The sequence below is a fragment of the Ornithorhynchus anatinus genome, chromosome 19 (assembly GCF_004115215.2).
Source record: "Ornithorhynchus anatinus isolate Pmale09 chromosome 19, mOrnAna1.pri.v4, whole genome shotgun sequence".
NCBI lineage: Eukaryota > Metazoa > Chordata > Mammalia > Monotremata > Ornithorhynchidae > Ornithorhynchus > Ornithorhynchus anatinus.
Window position 1 is genome coordinate 10,809,069 of NC_041746.1, and position 21,195 is coordinate 10,830,263.

The following is a 21,195-nucleotide window of genomic DNA, read 5'->3' on the forward strand; positions in this document are numbered from 1 at the left end:
CCCATGCACTCTCCACTAGGCTACATCGTTTATGCCCACCACTTGAAGTAAAGCCTGAAACAATTCTTTACTGTCTTATCCAAAGGAAGGCTCACAGACCTTGAGTGAAAAAGTTTGCATGTAAACCTCATTTTGGGCAGGGAATGTGTCTGTTTATTGTTATATTGTACTCTCCCAAGTGCTTAGTACAGTGCCCTGCACACAGTAAGTGATTATAAATACGATTGAATAAATAAACCTCATCAGAAGGGTTGTCTGGCTTACGTCACATCAGCACTATGGGGCAGAGGCATGGAAAGTGAAAATAACTAATCATTTGAGTTCCTGTTGGACATCAATCCCCAGGAGGAAAACAGCCTGGGGTCCCATCGATGAAGAATTATTTTTATTATTGTGGGATATAATAAGTGCTTACTATGTGTCAAGTACAGTTCTCAGTGCTGAGGTAGATAGGAGTTAATCTGAGCATGCACACTTGATCAGTTTCAGAGTTAATGAGATCAGGCACAGTCCCTGGCCCACATGGAACCCACAGTCTAAGTAGGAGGGGGTATAGGCCAACCGAATCCATATTTTATAGATGAGGAAACTTAGGCACAGAAAGTTAAGTGACTTGCCCAAAATCACATTACAGGTAACCGGCAGAGCAGGAATTAGAACCTAGGCCCTCTGCTTCCCAGGCCCGTTCTCTTTCCACTAGATCACACTACTGCACTCTGTTGTTTTTTAGGAAACTAGCAGAAAGTTCATGTTTAGTATAGGAATAGGTATAGAGAGTGGGGAAGGGACAGAGGGATGGAAATGAAGTCACAGAGTCAAAGAGGTCAAAAAACCCACCCTCACCCTCAGACACCCACCCAAACACAGCATGCACACATACAGCTCATAGGAACCAATAGTGTCATGGGAATGATAGGGATAATGACGTGAATGATACCATCCAAATACATTTCTACTTTTCACTCTCTGCCACTCTTCTGAGGCTAAGAAAATCATTAGTCACAGTGGCTAGAAGTAATTAAGATGTAAATGACCTTCCATGGATCTGCAGAATGAAATAATAAGTAGCCAGTCACACGCTAATAGGTATGCAGAGAGTCCTCAGTTTAAAACAAATCTTTAATTGATTTAATACACAATTTTGGGTAACTTTGATAAAAAAGGTACTTAGTCGTGGTTTACCAACTAATTACCCTGTTTATAACAATGTTTCTTGGACAAAATTGATCGTGACTTATGTTTCAGCCTAAGGTGCACTTTTCGGGAACAATTATGTCCCAAGTCCAAGGACAGCAGTATGTTTCCAGGGTCTTATAGAGTTTTACGCTTGCTTGCCTCCAGCATTGCCAACCTTTCACTTTGGATACGGTAGAGAATGAAGGATGGAGCACTGAGGACAGGCATGAAGCACCTTGAGGGGCAGGACACAGAGAAGAAGACGACTCTTCTTTTCTGCCCTTTCCTCTCCTGCTCCTCTTTTCCTCCTTCATTATTTTGCCTTGCCCCTCAAACAAAGAGAAAAGAGGGAGAGAGAAGGAAGGGGGGAGTGGGGGAGAGGAGAGAGGATGGAAAAGAGAGAGAGGAGGGGAGAGAGGAAGGAGAGAAAGCTGGGGAAGGCCTTGAACAGAGTGGCAGTATATGGCCATCTCAACGTTTAGAACAGGACCGCGGCTGTGGCTTTTCTGGCTTTTGAATGAGCCGTGAGGAGTCTGAAATCCTGCTCCTCTAACCACAGTGGCCTACTGATCCAGTCATATTTATCATCATCCTTGTCTCATTTATTTTTCTTCTTTCCTTGTGAATCTGCCACCAACCCTCTCCTCTGGCTTACTCAGAAATTGGAAGCCCAGTGGGGGCCAGAGACCACCTGTACAGATCACTGTGTACTTTTTCTTAGTGTTTATTACAGTGCTCTACACCCAGTAGGCACTTAATAAATGTTATAACTACTACCACTCCTAGAGAAAGTGGACATAGAGAATTGATCAATGGTATTTACTGAGTGCCTACTGTGCAAAGCATTGTATTAAATACCTAGGGAAAGGGAGAGGGTATTTACCTCCCACTGTCACGTTTACCACCGCCACCAGGACAGCTGGCATCACCAGCGGGTAGGGTGCCAGCTCAGGATGAGCCAAATGAGCTACAGCAGTTGCTGCATCAGGGGAAGGAGAGGGTGGTGAGACAAGACAGCGGGGCAGATTGCCCCGGAGCATTCATTCTCAGGCTGTTTGGGGCAGCTGCCATCAAGGCATGTTTACACCTCATTTTCCATGAACTCCGGGGCTTGGGGCAATTAGAGTCTCTGGACCAGTCCCTGGGGATCCTGGGGCCAGGCCAGGTGCCAGCAGGGAGCAAGTGGGTGTCTTGGCTCCAAGAGTCAGGACAGGCCAAGCTATGACTGCCTTCTCTGCCCCTAAATCTGTGGGGGTGAAGCTAACGGTTTTATCCGCTCAGTGCCAATCCCAAGGGGGCAATACCCACTATCCTACCTTGTGAAACGGTGCCCAGGCTCCCCCGACCCCTTCAACCCAGATATTCTAAGAGATGGCGACTCAGGAGAGGCATTTCCGTTATTATTTCTCTGAACTCTGCTGACATTTTGGGGTTTGATATTGATACATTATCTTAGTAGACTTCACCATCTCAAGTCCTTGTTAAAATGATCAGCGGGGCCTAGTGGAAAGAGCACAAGCCTGGAAGTCAGAGGACTCTGGGTTCTAATGTGGCTGTGACACGTGTCAGCTGTGAAACCCTGGGCAAGTCACTTTACTTCTCTGTGTCTCAATTCCCTTATCTGCAAAATGGGGGTTCAATGCCTGTTCTGTTCTCCCTCCTACTTAGACTGTGAGACTTCGGTTGGACAGGGACTGTGTCTCGCCTGGTTATCTAGGATCTATTTCATTGCTAGTGCAGCACTTAACACAAAGTAAATTCTTAACAAATATCATTGTTTTTATCAAGAATTTAGGTTAAAATTGACTTCTCGACTCATGATCCCTGAGACAAATCAGTGTATATATACCACATACACGTAATCAAATTACCCATATTATAATTCAGGAAAAAACACTCTTCGGCTTTAATTATCTGGATATTTCAAGGCAAAAAATACTTTTGTCTAACCTGTATGGTGGAGACAGAGTTATTTTTGGTCCTGAATTAGCCAGATTATTCCCCAGTGCAGACCTGGCCATTGTATTTTAGTTTCTTTATCTGAAAATTAGAGGTGTTGGGTTTTTTTTCCTTTTTGAATTACAAAGCTGTAAAAAGTAAGTCTATTATGCCTCTGTTAGTTTATCTGTCAACTAGTACACCAGTTAAGTGTGCTTAGTAAAGTGTTCTGGGCACAGTAAATGCTCAATACGATTAATTGATTGAATAAGTGGAGCCACAACCAATTCTTTTGAAAAAGAATTCAAATGTCACCCTGTCTTTCCTATCACTGCAGTCAACCACTATCCTCCCTGTCTCACAAGCCTGTAATCTGGGTATTATCCTCCACTCACCTCTCATTCAACCCACATATTCAATCTGTTACCAAATCCTGCCAGTTCTACCTTCAAAGCATCACTAAAATCCACCTTTTCTTCTCCATCTAAGCTGCGAACTACACAGATCCAAGCACTTATATCCTGCCTTGCCTACTGCATCAACCTCCTGCCTCTCCCCACTCCAGTCCTTACCGCACTCTGCTGCCCAGATCATTTTATTAAAGGACAATTCATTTCATGTCTACCCACTCCATTGGATAGACATGGAGCCCTAACCTTTCCCCATGGGATGGTGATCCCACTCCAGCACTGCGTCTGCCTTCATTTACTCAACCCAAGAACATCTCTGGGATACCTGGTTCAAGAAACAGCATGGGCTAGTGGAAAGAGCACAGGTCTAGGTGTCGGAGAACCTGGATTCCACTCCCAGCTCCGCCACTTGCCTGCTGGATGACCCTGTTAAGTCACTTAACATCTCGATGCCTCAGCTTCCTCATCTGTAAGATGGGGATGCAGTACCTGTTCTCCCTCCTACTTAGACTGTGAACCCCATGCAGGACAGGGACCATGTCCAACCTGATGATCTAGCATCTATTTTTAGATTGTGAAGGGCAGGGACCGTGTCTTATTCCCAGCCATGTAGGTCGCTCCCTGCACTTAGTACAGTACTCTACACATAGTAAGCACTTAGTAAATACTACTATTACCCCAGCATTTAATAGAGTGCTTGGCATACAATAAGCACTTCACAAATAGTATTATTGTTATCATTATCACCATTAATAGGACCGTTTGACACAGAATGCTTGGAGCAGAAAAACCTCTTCCTCACTTCCCTTTCCCTACACTCCACACGGGGCTCACTCCCTCTTGGTGATAGCCGGACATCAACTGTAATCTTCTGGACAATGTTCGCCGAGGGAACCTAACTAAAAATAGAAAACTTCTGAAAAAGTTTTCTCTATTCCTGCCACTAGGTGATTCCCTATGCACTGGAAATACATACTTTTACAAATTCCACACACTGGGTTTATGCCCTCCATTTTTTCATCTCTTTTGGTGTTCTGTAGTCTGTTTCCCTCTCTCAGTAATTCTCTAGATGTTCTTTTCTCATTTATCTCTCCCAGAAAAGGAGATTGATCAATGAATGACAGCAGTGCCTTGAGTGGAATAGAACGAAGTATAAATCCATAAAAGTAGCATTCTTAAAGTTGCATATCGTTAGTGTAAATGAATTCAAATGGCACAATATTAGAAATTCCTCTGGGTTTAGGAGGATTCACATGGAATTAATGTCAGGAATAAGAATTCAATTAGCACTAATTAAGGCAATTACAAGATCACACTGTGCAGGAGGTGGTGTCCTTAATTTCTCTTGAAGGACTATCAATTGCCCTTGGCCAAAAAACATCTGAGTAGTCCAGAACCTACGATTTAAGAACCTGCTGCCATTTTTGAGAGACTTAGACTTGTGAATCTCAAAATAATTTCCTGTAAAACATCTATTTAAATGTTGTTTGTTCTCTTTTCATTAATAACATCAAATAACTCCAAGCACTCGTATCTCATTCCACCTTGATCCCTATTTCCAAATAGGAAATTGGATCTGAGGGGCACCAAGCTACTTGTACAAAGTGTGCAAATAAATCAGTGGAAGAGCCAAGAATAACTCCTCTTCCCCGCCGCCGCCCCCCCCCCCCAAACTGTCGTTAAAAATTTGTTTAGGGAAATGTCAGAATGTATCATTACACATCTGAGTTATATCTCAAGCTGTCTTTACCACCCTTTCACAATAGTCTAACTAGACAATAGAGGATGTACGTTATGGAACATGATTCATCTAGCTCCCTGAGTTGACTTGACAAAATAGAATGAGGTGTTGACAAAGCAAAAGGTTAGACTGAGACCATTCTGTGACATGGATTTAAGGATTCGTTCCTCTTACTCTGGTCTTCAGAGAGCTTTCTGATTATTAGCTCTTTAAGATAGTAAATATGGATGAAATGTCTACTTGGTAATTTCGTCAATTCCAACCTTTCCCACCAAGGCTCTTCCAAGTGGTTCACAAGTATTAGGCTGTTCCTTCAAGTAATTTCTGCCCAAAGCCAGGGGAATTCAGTCCTTTTTAAATGGATTCTCTGCAAAAACAAGGGTGTCTTTTGCCAAATAACACTCTTGGCTTTACCGGTGTGCCAATATTAAGCTTTACATCATAGATTCTCAGATCTGGTAATGAGGTGAAGGTTGAGAAACTATTCCCTTAGTTGGGATAAAAGAGTCAGGAAATAGCCCATGTGATAGCACAAGTACTGAAAGTGCTAAGACTGCAAGATCCATCAGAAACAGGGATTGTTTCCAACCCAATTCACTTGTATCTACCCCAGCCCTTAGAATGGTGTTTGACACATAGTAAATGCTTAACAAATACCATTATATATAATACAAAAAGTACTCTGTCCCAGTTGCCTTTCCTTCCTGCCCCAGTCTGCGAGTCCACATATTGCCCCCTTCCAACCATGTCCCCCACCTCTTGAGCTCTGATTGGCATTTGGGCTGCTTACAGCCACGGAGCTGATCCTCTAAATTATAAACTCCTTTTGGGCAGGGATCATGTCTACCAACTCTGTTATATTATACCCTGCCAAACACCTAGTACAATGTGCTGCACAAAGTAAGTGCTCAATAAATACCACTGAGTGACTGAACCCATATAAATCGAGCAGCTAACTCCTCTCACCCCTAATTTTCTTCTCATGGTTTTAGTGGAACTTCTCAGGGACCTCAGGTCCAATTAATTGCCAGAAAACCCAGCCCACCAGACTTATCCTTTCAAACCACCTGTGGTGAAATAGATCCCTTTGGGGATAGGTGACTGGGAGAAGGCTGTTGGAGTGGGGGAATCCAGTTCTTTTTTCAGGCTCCTGATCAAGTATCATGGCAAAGTAGAGAAAGTACAGGCCTGAGGTTCAGGAGACCCAGCTTCTAATCCCAGCTTCACCACTTGCCAGCTAGGTGAACTGGAGCAAGTCACTTAAATTCTCAGTGCTCCAGTTTCCTCACCTGTAAACTGAGGATTCAGTATCTGTTCTCCTTTCCTTTTACACCTTGAGCCCCATGTAGGACAGGGACTGTCTCCATTATGCTTACCTTGTATCTACTCTGGTGCTTAGTAACGGTCCCTGGCACATAGTAAGTGCTTAACAAGTACCGCAGTTGTTATAATGATGATGATGATGATGTCTGATTTCCCAGCCAGGCATCTGAGGCAACTGTGGACCAAAGAGGGTTAGTTCCATCCCTCTGACAGTTTTGGGAAAGGGTCCAAGCCACTTGGGGTGAGGGTCTGGCCATCAGGGGGAACAAACCCCAGAGGTCTTGACAACTGGATTGTTTCAGCTCTGAGGGCTCCCAAAGAGATGAATTCTGCCTCTCTGGCAGAACTGACTGCCTCATCAAGAAGAAGCAGGGGCAGAGAGATGGTACTGGGGAGAATCTAATTAGCCCTGCACAGAAATGGCCCTCTCCTCTGCAAAATCCAACATTCCTCTGTGTACTTATAGGAGCATAATCCATCACCACATTTAATAATCTATCATTTCTTCTGGAAAAGCCACTGGGTCAGTCAGTCAATCCATCATATTTATTGAGTACTTACTGTGTGCAGTCCCCTCTTCAGGTCACACCTGTAGAGTTTCCAGTACTCTACCAGTCTTGCCTATGGGAGGGAGAGTCAAGCAGAGGCATACCCATTGCATTCCTAGCTTGGGCAGTGTCTAGAGAGTGGAAGGCAATCTGCTACATGTCAAAACTCCCCTGTGCTGGGCATCAGACTCTCCAGGTGTGACCCTGAGAGGGGTCTGGTAGTGCATCCATAGTTTTCTTGGTAAAAATGCCAAAATGGTTTACTGTAGCCTCCTCCTGTGCAGTAAATGTGAATCTCTTGGAGGAGATGTGATTTTAGGAGGGTTTTGATGGTGGGGAGAGTGGTGGCTTTCAGATACAAAGAGGGAGGGAGTGGCAGGCCTGAGAGAGAATGCGGTCAAGGGGTCGGTGACGGGTTAGACAAGATGATGGTAAAATGAGTATGCTGGCTAAAATGAGTATGCTGGCATTGGAGGCATCTTCCCCCCTCCCAGCCCCACAGCACTTAGGTACATATCTGTAATTTATTTATATTAATGTCTGTCTCTTCATCTCAACTGTAAGCTCATTATGGGTAGGGAATGTGTTTATCATGTATTGTACTCCCCCAAGTGCTTACTACAGTGCTCCGCACACAGTAAGCACTCAATAAATATGACAATGAATGAATGACATCAACAAAGGTAAGATAGGAGGGGATGAGGGGATTTAAAGTGCTTTAAAGCTGATGGTACAGTTTTTCTTTAATTCTGAGGTGGATGGGAAACCACTGGAGGACTGAGGAGTGGGAAGATATGGACAGAATGATTTTACAGAAAAATGATCTGGGCAGCAGAGTGAAGTATGGACTGGAGGGGGAGAGACAGGAGGCAGGGAGGCTGATGTAGTCAAGGCAGGAAATAAGTGCTTGGATCAGCATAGTACCAATTTGGCTGGAGAGGAAAGGGCAGATTTTTAGAGATGTTGTGAAAGTAGCCCCAACAGGATTTGTTGACTTTGAATGTATGTGTTGAATGAGAGCGATGATTGAAGAATAACGCCAAGGTTACAGGTTTGTGAGGAGAATGTCAGTGCTGTATACAGTAAAAGGAAAGTCACGGGGAGGACAGAGATTGGTGGGGAAAAGGGAAGCTCTGTTTTGGTCATGTTAAAAGTTTGAGGTGTCAGTGGGACACCAAAGTAGAGATGTCCTAGAGGCAGGAGGAAATACAAGACTGCAAAGAAGGATGACGTTTTAAACTGCCCTAGGGGTTCTGATTGCAGTTTCTTAGGAAAATTGGAAAAACTCCGGGGATCTTTTCACCAAATTAGCTAAGTGACCCTAAAGGGGTGCGCAAAATATAGTCCGCTGACTGGATCTGGTTGTTTCTGAGACAACTGCTTCCTTCCACAGTGATGTCTGATTGATAGACAGATAGACAGACAGACTCAGAAATTCCCACCTGCCATTGTTTGAGGACTCACGGTGAGCTGGAAGGTTGTTGAGAGGATCCTCCAATAGCTTGGGAGCCAGTAGGAGACATCAGAGGTGACTGCACTGGTGCAGTTTAAACCCTCCCCCTCCTCCCCTCTTAACAACTCTTCACCATCCATCGCAAAACGGGAAAGTGGTTCATAGGCTACAAGAATTGAAGGTTCTTAAAATCTGGTGAATTCTAACACTGCCATGTTAGTCTTTTAAAATGAATGCTGAATTAGGGTGGTGGTTTGTTCCGGTTTGGAAGCAGGACTGCAAGAAATCGAGTCAAGTGTTCAAATCTTGGATCAAGGCAAAATATTCTACTTCATGCAAGGTGACTCTTTCTCTCCAGCTTATTTTTTATGTCACTGCTCCCTTCCTCACAGCTAACATCAGATGATTCCTTTTGATGCCCGAGACTTAGGATAGAATGAGCGGATCTTTTCTGGTTTTCAAGGTTTTGGAGGGCTATTATTATTACTACTAGAAGTAATCAAAACTAATAATGTTTGTTAAGCATTTTCCGTATACCAGGCACTATACTAAGAACTGGGGTCAATATAGCATGATCAGATCAGACACAGTCTAGGTTCCTCTCGGAGCTCACAGTTTAATGGGGAGGCAGAACAGGTATTTATTCCCCATTTTACAGATGAGGAAACTGAGGCACACAGCAGTCAAGTGTCTTGCCCAGGGTCACACAGTAGGTAAGTGATGGAGCCAGGATTAGAACCCAAGTCTCCTGTTGTCCTTTATCTTTTCCATTAAGCCTCGTTATATCTCTGAGGAGTTAAAAAAAATGAATAAAGCATCTTCTTGATAAGAACTATAGTTCAGAAGGCTCACCACTTGGGGATTTACAGGTTAAAACCTCATAATGCTTCTGTGCAGATGCTTACCGCAGCTCCTTCACTTTCAACCTGAAGGAACTGTCTTATAGAATTGCTTTAATAAATCTGGTGATGTTAACAATATTGCAGTCCATCATCCTTCTAATCGATCTCAAATCATCAAATACCTTTGACCTAACTGTGGTTTGGAAAGAGATAAAGCTTCTAGTTTCATTTCCCCCAGGTGGAGTGCTACTTTAACAAAACTGGCTTTGTGCTCAACAGGACAGACGTTATTGGCATGGTGTGCTTGCTCTCTCCTTGGTCCGTGAAACTGGGTGCTGGCTCAATAACCGTAGGCCATGAAGTACTGTAACGTGTTAGCTCATGCAGGGTGGCATCAGGTTTGTTTTTCATGATTATGTAATCCAAATTCCTTCTCCAAGAGAGGATTTGAAAATGAGCTTGTAAATCGACTTACCGACAGGCACAGCAGCTCCAACGGCAAGAAAATGTCCTTGTAATAACGGTAAGCACCCCTCGAAAGTGCATATTTGTGAAATGCAATGCAAATGTGACCCATAAGACCTTCTAACTGGCATCCCAACAAAGGTTCTAGGCTGACTGAGGTTTAAAGAAAGCATGAAAAGACCCACAGAGAACTCCTAGGGAGGTATTTGATCTGCCTAGCCTGAAATAGCACCCTAATCAGCTGCAAGAACAAGCCAATTTCTGTGCTTCTGCCTGCCGTAAATTTGCTTTAAAAACTGACATCATGTGAAAACATTTTGTCACAGTCGTGTACCACATCATTCAAGGCTCTGGGCAATGGCTAGCTGCTCATTGATTAGAGTGCTCTGAGAAGAGAAGTTTGCCATGTTTCTAATTTCCAAGTCTGAACTTAAAACCACAGCAAGTCGCTGCTGAGAGTTTTCCATTTCATATAACCTTTGAAAGTCCAAGCGGATTCTCTGCTCCTCCCTACCTGGGCAATCGGAAGCCCTGTCGATGAACGGTTTGATTGTTGCAGCTGAGGATTCTTGCTCTGGCTCTGGGCCTGAGGCCCGCCTAAGGTGTTTTTGGATGTAAGACCAGGTGTTCCAAAAAGGTGATTTGGGGTTTATGCTATTGGAACATAGGGGAAAGTAAACCAAAGACATAATTTAGGTCCCACTAACAAGGCCGAAAGTAAGATGAAATGGGCTGAAACTCGGCTTGGGGCAAGGATCCTTAGATAGCTCATTCGATTCCAGCTCAAAGGACTCCATACTTTGGGGGGAAGCAGCATGGCACAGTGGATAGACCTTCTGGAAGTCAGAAGGTCATGGGTTCTAATCCTGGCTCCTCCACCTGTCTGCTGTGTGACCTTGGGCAAGTCATTTAACGTTTCTGGGCCTCAGTTCCCTCATCTGTAAACTGTGGAGTGAGACTGGAACCCCATGTGGGACAGGGACTGTGTCCAACCCGATTCGCTTGTATCCATTCCAGCGCTTAATATGGTGTCTGACCCATAGTAAGTGCTTAACAAATACCATTATTATTATTAATATAAAGTTCTGGAGTGGCTATTCCACTGTGAAAATCATTTCCCTCCGCCCTTTCAGCTGGCAAGGGGATGGTGCCCCTGTCCTCGTGACCTCTGGCCGGGAGTATCTACAGGACCCCACCCTGAGTTTCCCTCACAGTTTTTCAGTCACCAGCAGGCGCAGGCTGGTCACTGCCATCTGGACCCTACTTGGAGGCTGTGGGCCCTGTGTATTCTTGGAGCTATCTGGGGTGACACCGAAGGTGGCATAAAGCGGCCACATCACTCAGCGCCCTCTGATACCGGGCAGTCCCGGGACCTTCCCCGAGTAGTAAGCTGACCCCGTGCCTGCCCTCATCCCTCACCCACGTATCACTGCATCACCCCCTCTTCCCCCCTCCCCAAACAGTGCCTTCTGCCCCTCCCCCTGCCCCCAGCATGACTGCCGCTCTGTTCCCATTAGAAATTGTTTTACTTTCATCCCTGGCCCCAAATAAGAAAAGTCCTTCTAAGTCAAAATGGAATGTTTTGGTGAAAATGAAGAATCCAACAATGGGACTGTCAACTCCTTAAGGGCAGGGAATGGTTATCTTAGTAACTTCCCAAGCACAGAAACAATGCTTTGCATGCTATAGGTGCTCAATGAATACTCTTAACCAAAGAGGGGAAAAATCAGTGCGGTGGCTTTTTCCTGTGTGTTCAAATGTCAGCTTTCTTCCAGGGCATCTAGTCATTCTGTGACTTCTGCTATGTGGCCTGTAAACCCAGAGATAAGAAAGCCATATTTAATATGGCTTGAGAGGCAAATCTGGAGATTTCCTCTATTGCCTTTCCAAAACTCCACTCACCAAAGATGTGCAAATGTATCTCAGGCCAGAAGTCCTGCTAGGGTGTGTAACTGTGTCTGTGTGTCAGATTCCAGAACAATTTGTCCTTGGATGGTGTAGACAGGAATGTGCTTTGTCCTGGCACCTTACAGGAAGAAATGTGCTTATCCTTTCATTCAGTGCATGCCTAGCATTCAAGCCAAAGCATAACCCCTGCCTCTCCTCCTCAATTCAGTCAAATAAATTCTGTATTGTGAAGGAGAGAGTGGAGCAAAGAAAGTTGACGCAGTCCAACTGGTGACAGTTTAACCTTGGTGCTTTTTGGAAGAATGGAAGCCATTATTGAAGAATGCCTAGTCTTCTGTAGGATCATTTGTTCTAATCCAAGTGGGAAGAGTGGAGAAGGTTAATATAGTATGCTCTGGATTTTTTTCTATATCTGCTTGCAAGGGGGCGTGACATGGCTCCTGTTGTTGCCTTTTGATCTTAAACACCTCTCCCCCTATCTTACCTTGCTGATTTCTCACTACAGCCCAACATACTTCGCTCCTGTAACGCCAACCTACTTGCTGAACCTCGGTCTTTTCTATCTCAGCACTGACCCCTAACCCACGTCCTGCTTCTGGTCTAGAACTCCCACCCCCTTCATATCCAACAGACCATCACTCTGCACACCTTCAAAGCTTTTATTAAAAGCAGATCTCGTCCAGGAGGCCTTCCCCAACTCAGCCCTCATTTCCCCCACTCTCTCTCCCATCTGTTTCACCCTTGCACTTAGATCTGTAACCTTTATTCACTGCACCCTCAGTTCCACAGACCTTACATGCATATCTGGTATTTATTTAACTGTCTGTCTCCCCCTCTAGATATAGGTTGTGGGCAGGGAACACGTCTATCAACTCTGTTATATTGTACCCTCCCAAGGGCTTCATTCAGTGTTCTGCTCACAAGAGTTTCTAATGAATGATTGATTGATTATTTGATCTTAGGACTCAGACTCAAAAATCAAATCTTCACAATCAGATTGGACACATTCTCTGTCCCACATGGGGCTCATGGTCTAAAGGGGAGGGAGGAACAGGCACAGAGAAGTTAAGTGACTTGCCCAAGTCAGCGGGCAGATGATAGAGGTAGGGATAGAACTCAGATCTCCTGGTTCCCAGTCTTGTTTTCTTTCCACTAGAGCACCCTGTTTCTACAAAAATCTACGGCATTTTGATAAAAGGGAGAAGACAAGGCAAGACACTGACTAATGGAAAGCTGAGTGGGTAAATTCAAGAAACCCTGGTTTGTTGAGCTTTTTATGATTTAAAATTGACCTGTAGCCGATTGGTTAGAAACCTGGACTTTGCAAATGAGGGTGTTGGAATGTAATCCTTGCTAAACAAGTGATTGTTGCTAAATAGCAGAACTCTGACTGAAGCGAATAAACTCTCTCAAACTCTTGCGTTTCTGCTCTCCCACTCCTTTTCATGATGGGCATTTTGCTTACTCATTCTTCAGTGGGACATTCCTGTCATCTGCCTACACTGGAAAGGGTCTAAGGTTCTCTCTGTCTGCCAGAATAATTTTCACCCTTTTACTTGACCATGTTATACTTCTAACATCTTCTCCAGAAGTTCCTTTTACCCTGGCTGGAGTTAATGAAAGGAGTTGAGAAGGCAGTGAGAATGAGAACCCCAAAGCCCAGAAACCCAGAGATCATAGCCCCCGGGGGGAATGGAGAGGGCACAGAGTGGCATGGTTGACACCCTGATGGGCTATTCAGGAGAAGTGTCAGAAGTCCTGAAGGAAACAGTCATTCGGGTCAGTGCGTCAGGATCAGTGATAATACTAATAATAATTGTGGTATTTCTTAAGTACTTACTATGTGCCAGGCACTGTTCTAAGTGCTGGAGTAGATACAAGATAATTGGGTTGGACATAGTCCTTGTCCCACATAGGGCTCTCAGCCTTAACCCCCATTTTACAGATGAACTAACTGAGGCTCAGACAAGCTAAGTGACTTGTCCAAGGTCACACAGCAGACAAGTTGCAGAGCTGGGATTAGAACCCAGTTCCTCCTGATTCCCAAGACCATGCTCTATCCACTAGGCCATGATGCTTCTCAGCCAAGGTGAAAGACTACAAGGCAGGATGGGACATCAGGTCTGACAAATAAAGGAGTTTAGCAGGTTTAGCAGGAAGTGAGCGGTAGACTAAGAAGGGGTAGACTAAGAGGCCTGAGAATCAATCAATCATTGGTATTTATTGAGCATTTATTATGTGCCCAGTATTGTACTGAGTGCTTGGGAGAGTACAGTACAACAGAATTAGTGGACATGTTCCCTGCCCATAATGAGATTATAGTCTAGTGGGGAAATACTCTTAATTTTTTTAAAAAAAAAGATTTAGGAGGCAGAAATCAGGTTAAACTGTGTAAAACACTAAAAATCCAATGGTAAATGAGTACATAACTCAGTGCTACAGGACAGTGATGTCTAAAATATCTAGAAAGGTTTGGGTAAATATATTGGCCTCAGGACCATAATGCGTGATTGCAAGAATAAATTAAGGTTTTACCTGATTTGACCAGATACCTACCTCGGAACCATTTTTTTAAAAAATATATAAAGCTATACCTTCACTGGAAGCTATAAAAATGACTAGTTTCATTTTTTTTTTTTTCTGGGGTATTTCCTCTTTCACTCTGAAGAGTCTGGAGTCTCCTTGTCTAACTGACCACTGTGGGCAGTTTTTGCTTAGTTCTATGTATGAATATCATTGTTCTTCTCCATGTCTCAAAACCAAGATTTGGATATTGCTAGTTTGGGTACCCTAAGTTAAACAAGATGGTCACAGCATTGTTATGTGGGCCAAAAAGTAATTGTGAGGCTGAGAAATTGTTTAACTCAGTGAATCACTTGTAAATGCCTGAAAGGAGTATTCTTCCTGAAGAAGTACTTTCCATGCAGCTATTGTGAAATATGAATCATGAAAATGCAAGCTAAAATAAAGCACCCATTTTAAAACTTTAAACCTAATTTTTCACCCTCCCCTCACAAAAAGTAAAACCCAGTAATGACCCTAAAACTATTCATACGGCCAGTTATCCTAAAATACAGGGGCTGAATTTTTGTAGAACCCTGGGCTAAGGAAGACTCAGATTGTAGTATGTACCCTTATCTAACTCCATCTGAAGGTGTGCATCAAACATCTTCAATCGATGGTACTTATTGAGCACAGTACTAAGTCCGAAGCCGAGTACAGCAATAGAGTTGGTAGACAACGTCCCTGTCCTCATGTAGTTTACAATCCAGTGGGGGATTGAAGCTCCATGTATCCAAGCAACCTTACATAGAACAAGATTGTGAGTCACATATGGGACAGAAACTGTGTCCAACCTAATTAACTTGTAACCACCCCAGTGCTTAGACGAGTTCTTGTTACATAGAAAGCTCTTAACAAATACCAGTAAAGACAAACCAAATAAAGGTTCTCTCACTCTGCTTTTGTGTTCCAGCCAAAAATATGCAGTGGAAACCCATTTTCTAGCAAGATAGGTGATGTGTGTGTAATTTAAAACTTCAGTGGTGGCCCAACTTTGGTATAGTAGGATTCCATTTTCAGCCTAACCCTTCATGATTCTGTAGACCTCAGTCTTGTTCCCACTCTGCCTTTGTCTTTCTGTACTAAAGAATCCTAATAGTTTACTTCTAGTCTCTTTGGAAATTCCTTCCCCTGATTATCTTGTATATACAGGGTAAGGGCATTTTAGCCACAGAAGACCTCGTCCTTATTTCAAAAAATCTAAAATACATCTACTTAGCTATTTCTGTGCAAAAAGCTCTTTGGTGGGTACTAGAGATACAAAAGAAGGAGATAATGTGACTGATGCCCTTGCAGTGGTTATAAACAAGCAGTCATATAATAACATATATCTAAATCCAGACACTGGAAGAGGTAAATAATATTCTATACATAAGAAGCTGGAGCCCATTCAAAATCACAGGGTGGAGTTCATGGGGATGGTGTAGGTGTGGTGGTTGAAGGGAGTCAGTGGTATGTTGGGATCAAACTGATTAATTAGGGAAAGTTTCATGGTGGAAGAAGTGAGTCTTAAGTCTTGGAACAGTTTTATAGGAGAGAAGAAAAATAAATGGCTTGACAGATGGGAAGTAGGCAGTTAGAGGCCGGGAAGCCTCGTATAAAATTCCATCCTTTGTTTTCATGTCCGGAAAGAAATTCTATTTGAAGTCATTTCTGCTAAAACACAACAGTTTGATTCTTGAAGAACCTAGTGTTGTGTGGAAATCACATCCTAGTAATCACTGATTTGGTGGGAATTAACGGATTATGGGGCAGATATTTGACAATATTGCTTGCTATGACTAATATTTTTCAGCACAAATTCCTGTATTATTATTATGTTTACCCCTAATACTTGCCACTGTATTAAATATTATGAAGTTGCAGAATCACAAATGACTGAACAGTACAGATCAGGAAAGTTGTAAAGTGGGAATGAATTACCATTCTCCCTCCTACTTAGGTCATGTGGCCTATATGGGACAGGCATTGTGTCTGGCCTGACTGTGGTGTATCTAACCCAGCACTTAGAACAGTACATGACACATAGTAAATGCTTAACAAATTCTATTGTTGTGATTATGATTGTTATTGTTATCATTATCCTGCTGCTTCCACTATCAAATTAGAGAAGCCCAGCAAGAGTCTGGCTGAATGGAATAAGAATATAAAGCTGCATCTCTATATCCTCAGTAGTTATCCCAAAGTAGTTCCCCAATTGCCCTTGTTTGCAGAAATTACTCAGGCCTGTTTGAAACTCCAAGGGCCAACCCCATTTTGATTGATTGATTGATTCATTCATTCATTTGCATTTAATGAGTGCTTACTTTGTACAGAGCACTGTACTAAGCACTTGGAAAGTACAATTCAACAATAGAGACAATCCCTGCCCACACCGGGCTTACAGCCTAGAAGTGGGAAGACAGAGCTCAAAACAAGCAAACAGGCATCAATATAAATAAATAAAATTATTGATATGTACATGTATACACAAGTGCTGTGGGGTGGGAAGAGGTGGGGGTAGAGCAAAGGCAGCAAGTCGGGGCGACATGGAGGGGAGGGGGAGCTGAGGAAAGGCGGGGTTAGTCTGGGAAGGCCTTTTGGAGGAGGTGAGACTTCAGTAGGGTTTTGAAGGGGGAAGTGAGATTGTATGACGGATTTGAGAAGGGAAGGCACTCCAGGCCAGAGGAAAGACGTGGGCTAGGGGTCAATGGAGGGGCAGGTGAGAAAAAGGCACCCTGAGAAGGATAGCACCAGAGGAGCAGAGTGTGCAGGCTGGGATACAGAAGGAGAGAAGTGAGGTGAGGTAAGAAGGGGCAAGGTGATGGAGAGCTTTGAAGCCAGTAGTGAGGAGTTTGATACGGAGGTTGATAAGGCAACCACTGGACTCACCCCTACATAGCTGGGAAGCTAGTTGAGTCTCAGGGAGGATTTGATTTATTGTCTATTGTCGGCCCTAGACAGGTAACCTGATCATCTGCTTCAGGCCCTGCTGGGAAGGTGGGGGGAATCTCAAACATGTGAGATTCCTTCCCCTTGACTTGGTGGTTGCCTGTTGCTATTCGCAGCCCGAGATGTCTTTCATCTTCCCTCTTCACAGAGGGGGATCTGAGCTGCCGATGTTTGAAACAAATACATTGTTGCTCCCTTTTTGCTTTCTAATCACTTAGGAATTTAACACCTCTTTTCTGAGGTTTTCCCCCAGTAAATCCAGGAAGGCAGATATTTGTTGATGGTTTGGAAGTGTCCAGCATAAGTGACATAGAATTTCATTTATTGTCCTTATTGTAAATACATTTTAAGAAATCAGAGAGGTAAGATGGGGTGGGGGCGGGGTGGAGGGAGCGATTGAATGTTTTAAAACTAATGGTAAGGAGTTTCTTTTTGATGCAGATATGGTTGGGCAGCACTGGAGGTTCTTGAGGGGTGGAGAAACATGGACTGAACTTTTTTTAGGACAGTGATTAGGGCAGCAGAGTGAAATATGAACTGTAGTGGGGAGAAGCAGGAGGCAGGGAAGTCAGCAATGAGGCTGATGCAGTGATCAAGGCAGAATAAGAGAAGTGCTTTGATCACTGTCATAGCACTTTGGATGGAGAGGAATGGGTGGATGTTGTGAAGGTAAAACTGACTGGATTTGGTGGCAGATTGAGTTTGTGGGTTGAATGAGAGGTGATTTGGGGAAAATGCCAAGATTATGGGCTTGTGAGGTAGGGAGGATAGATGTGCTGTCTATAGTGATGGGAAAGTCAGGGGGAAAGACACAGGGTTTGGATGGGAAGATGGGGAGTTCGGTTTGGGGCGTGTTAAGCTTGAGGTGTCGGTGGGACATTCATTCATTCAATAGTATTTATTGAGCGCTTACTATGTGCAGAGCACTGTACTAAGCGCTTGGGATGAACAAGTCGGCAACAGATAGAGACAGTCCCTGCCGTTTGACGGGCTTACAGTCTAATCGGGGGAGACGGACAGACAAGAACAATGGCACTAAACAGCGTCAAGGGGAAGAACATCTCGTAAAAACAATGCAACTAAATAGAATCAAGGCGATGTACAATTCATTAACAAAATAAATAGGGTAACGAAAATATATACAGTTGAGCGGACGGGTACAGTGCTGTGGGGATGGGAAGGGAGAGGTGGAGGAGCAGAGGGAAAAGGGGAAAATGAGGCTTTAGCTGCGGAGAGGTAAAGGGGGGATGGCAGAGGGAGTAGAGGGGGAAGAGGAGCTCAGTCTGGGAAGGCCTCTTGGAGGAGGTGATTTTTAAGTAAGGTTTTGAAGAGGGAAAGAGAATCAGTTTGGCGGAGGTGAGGAGGGAGGGCGTTCCAGGACCGCGGGAGGACGTGACCCAGGGGTCGACGGCGGGATAGGCGAGACCGAGGGACGGCGAGGAGGTGGGCGGCAGAGGAGCGGAGCGTGCGGGGTGGGCGGTAGAAAGAGAGAAGGGAGGAGAGGTAGGAAGGGGCAAGGTGATGGAGAGCCTTGAAGCCTAGAGTGAGGAGTTTTTGTTTGGAGCGGAGGTCGATAGGCAACCACTGGAGTTGTTTAAGAAGGGGAGTGACATGCCCAGATCATTTCTGCAGGAAGATGAGCCGGGCAGCGGAGTGAAGAATAGACCGGAGCGGGGCGAGAGAGGAGGAAGGGAGGTCAGAGAGAAGGCTGACACAGTAGTCTAGCCGGGATATAACGAGATGATATAACGGGACATCCAAGTCGAGATGTCCTGAAGGCAGGAGGAAACACTGTAGTGAAGGTGAGAGATCAGGGCACTTATTACCTGCCAAGCACTGTACTAATCACTGGGGTTGATTTAAAATAATCAGATTGGACCTAGTCCCTATTCCACATGGAGCTCACAGTTTAAAGCGGTGGTGAGAACAGATATTTAATCTCCATTTTACAGATGAGGAAACTGAGACATAGAAGAATGAGGCGACTTGCCCACCATCATACAGCAGGCAAGTGTCAGAGCTGGGATTAGACCCAGGTCCCCTGATTCCCAGACCAGTGTTCTTTCCAATAGGCCATGCTGTTTCTTGTCATGCAGCAGGGGGACCTCAAGTAGAGGGATCCCATCTTTTACATATTTTGAAGGTACCCCCTAGTGTCTAGCTCAGTGCTCTGAGCACAAAGGGCACTCATTAAGTACCATAAATACCCAGAGAGAAAATGGTAATGATATTGATTGGCCGGAGCATAGTGCATGTGATCATGATTGCATTCAGAGGAGTGCAGATCCCAGTGAGGGAAAGAAAGAGAGAGCTCCCCCACCCCACCAAGAGATTTAATCTGGCCCTTGGGCCAGACCTAGCCTAGCTCCTGGTTCTGACAGGCTGGGAGGGGTGGGGGAGAGAGTTGCAGGTAGCAGGCACCCTGAAAACTCCAAAGCAGTGCTGAGGTTTGGTAAATGACTGTCACCTTTCTGCTTGGAGGAAGAAATGGCTACACTTCTACAGTTTGGACTGCCCTCCTTTCTTTCCTCCCTCCCTCTCTCCGTTTCTCCCTCCCTTCCTGCCCCACGTTGAGAGCAGGAAAGAGGGCTTGATCTGTGGCACCCTAAGCCCCCCAAATCTCTATGGTCCTCCAGCCAAAATGATCGCCTGCCTTAGTATTGGAGCCTCTAGGAGGTGCAGAGAACTGGCCAGGAAATATGCCCTTGAATTAGATTGGAGGGGAATCACAAAATATTAAAGATGCCTAATGTAATACTTAAGTTTCATTGATTTCTTCACTTCCTGTGAACCTGTAATTTTTAAAACCCAGAAGGCCTTCACTTGCCTCGGGACAGTTGAGTTTGCCACCCATCATCTGCTCCAGTGCTCCACATGGCAATCCTCCAGCAGGGGAGATAATTGGGGGAAGGTTAGATGAGGGTAATTACAGCTATCTTTTAACCTCCCTTATAAGAGTTATCAGAAGTCCTCTGTAGTTGTAGAGTTTGGAGGCTCTTCAGGGAAGCCCCAGCAAATTCCCTGGGGTTTGAAGATTTCAAAGAAGCAAAGGCATTTGCTGCTTAATGGTGCTGGCAGGTCATTGAAGGTTCACTGGTCACTGGCTCAGGGATATTCTTGACATGCCTAATAAACTGGGATTTGTAGGAATAGCTGCAAGCATACTCTATTGTAATTATACTGGAAATGCCTTCAAGGTAGCTGGCACACAGTTTTAGAAGCTGGCCAGTCAATCGATGATATTTATTGAGTGCTTACTGTGTGCACAGCACTGTACAAAGCGCTTGGAAGAGTACAATAAAATAGAGCTGGTAGACATGATTCCTATCTACAATCGTATTTATTGAGTGCCTACTGGGTGCAGAGCACTGTACTTAGTGGATGGGAGAGAACAATAGAGCAGAATTGGTAGAGGAGCTTAGAAGGAGCTTATAGACTAGTGGCAGGGGTTTACAGTTTAAAGGGGAGTTAAAATCTACAGAGGGTCTTGGAGGCTAGAGGGTCCCATCAGCATGTGAGAGCTTGAAAAACAAAGTTAAAGAAAGGTGAGATCGGGGACTTTGAAATCTGGAGTCTGAGATGTGAGCAGAAAATACCAGACAGAAATGTAATGAAATAGGTTACTTGATGAAGCCTGTGATTGAATAGTGATGCAAAGACAAATATGGTTGAATGTCACTTATCGAAGACAGTGGATCACTGGCAATGCCCCTAACTCTTTTGATCACATTTACAAAGGTTTTGGAGAAAAAGGAGGGGATACAGAAATGAGCAACAGAAATAATTAAAGGGATACATAACAGATCCTGTGAAGAAAGATTCATTTAATTTGGGTTGTTTAGTCTTGTGAGGAGAAAACGAGGGATAGCTTGGTAGCTCTCCATGTATAAGGAGGTGT

The 21,195-nt window shown here is 44.3% G+C and overlaps 1 protein-coding gene across 2 annotated transcripts in view; it reads left to right on the forward strand.

The window, feature by feature from the left end:
• The window catches only part of PTPN14 (protein tyrosine phosphatase non-receptor type 14), a 170,989-nt gene that overhangs the window by 4,536 nt on the left and 145,258 nt on the right, over nucleotides 1–21,195 (forward strand). The window lies entirely within an intron of this gene.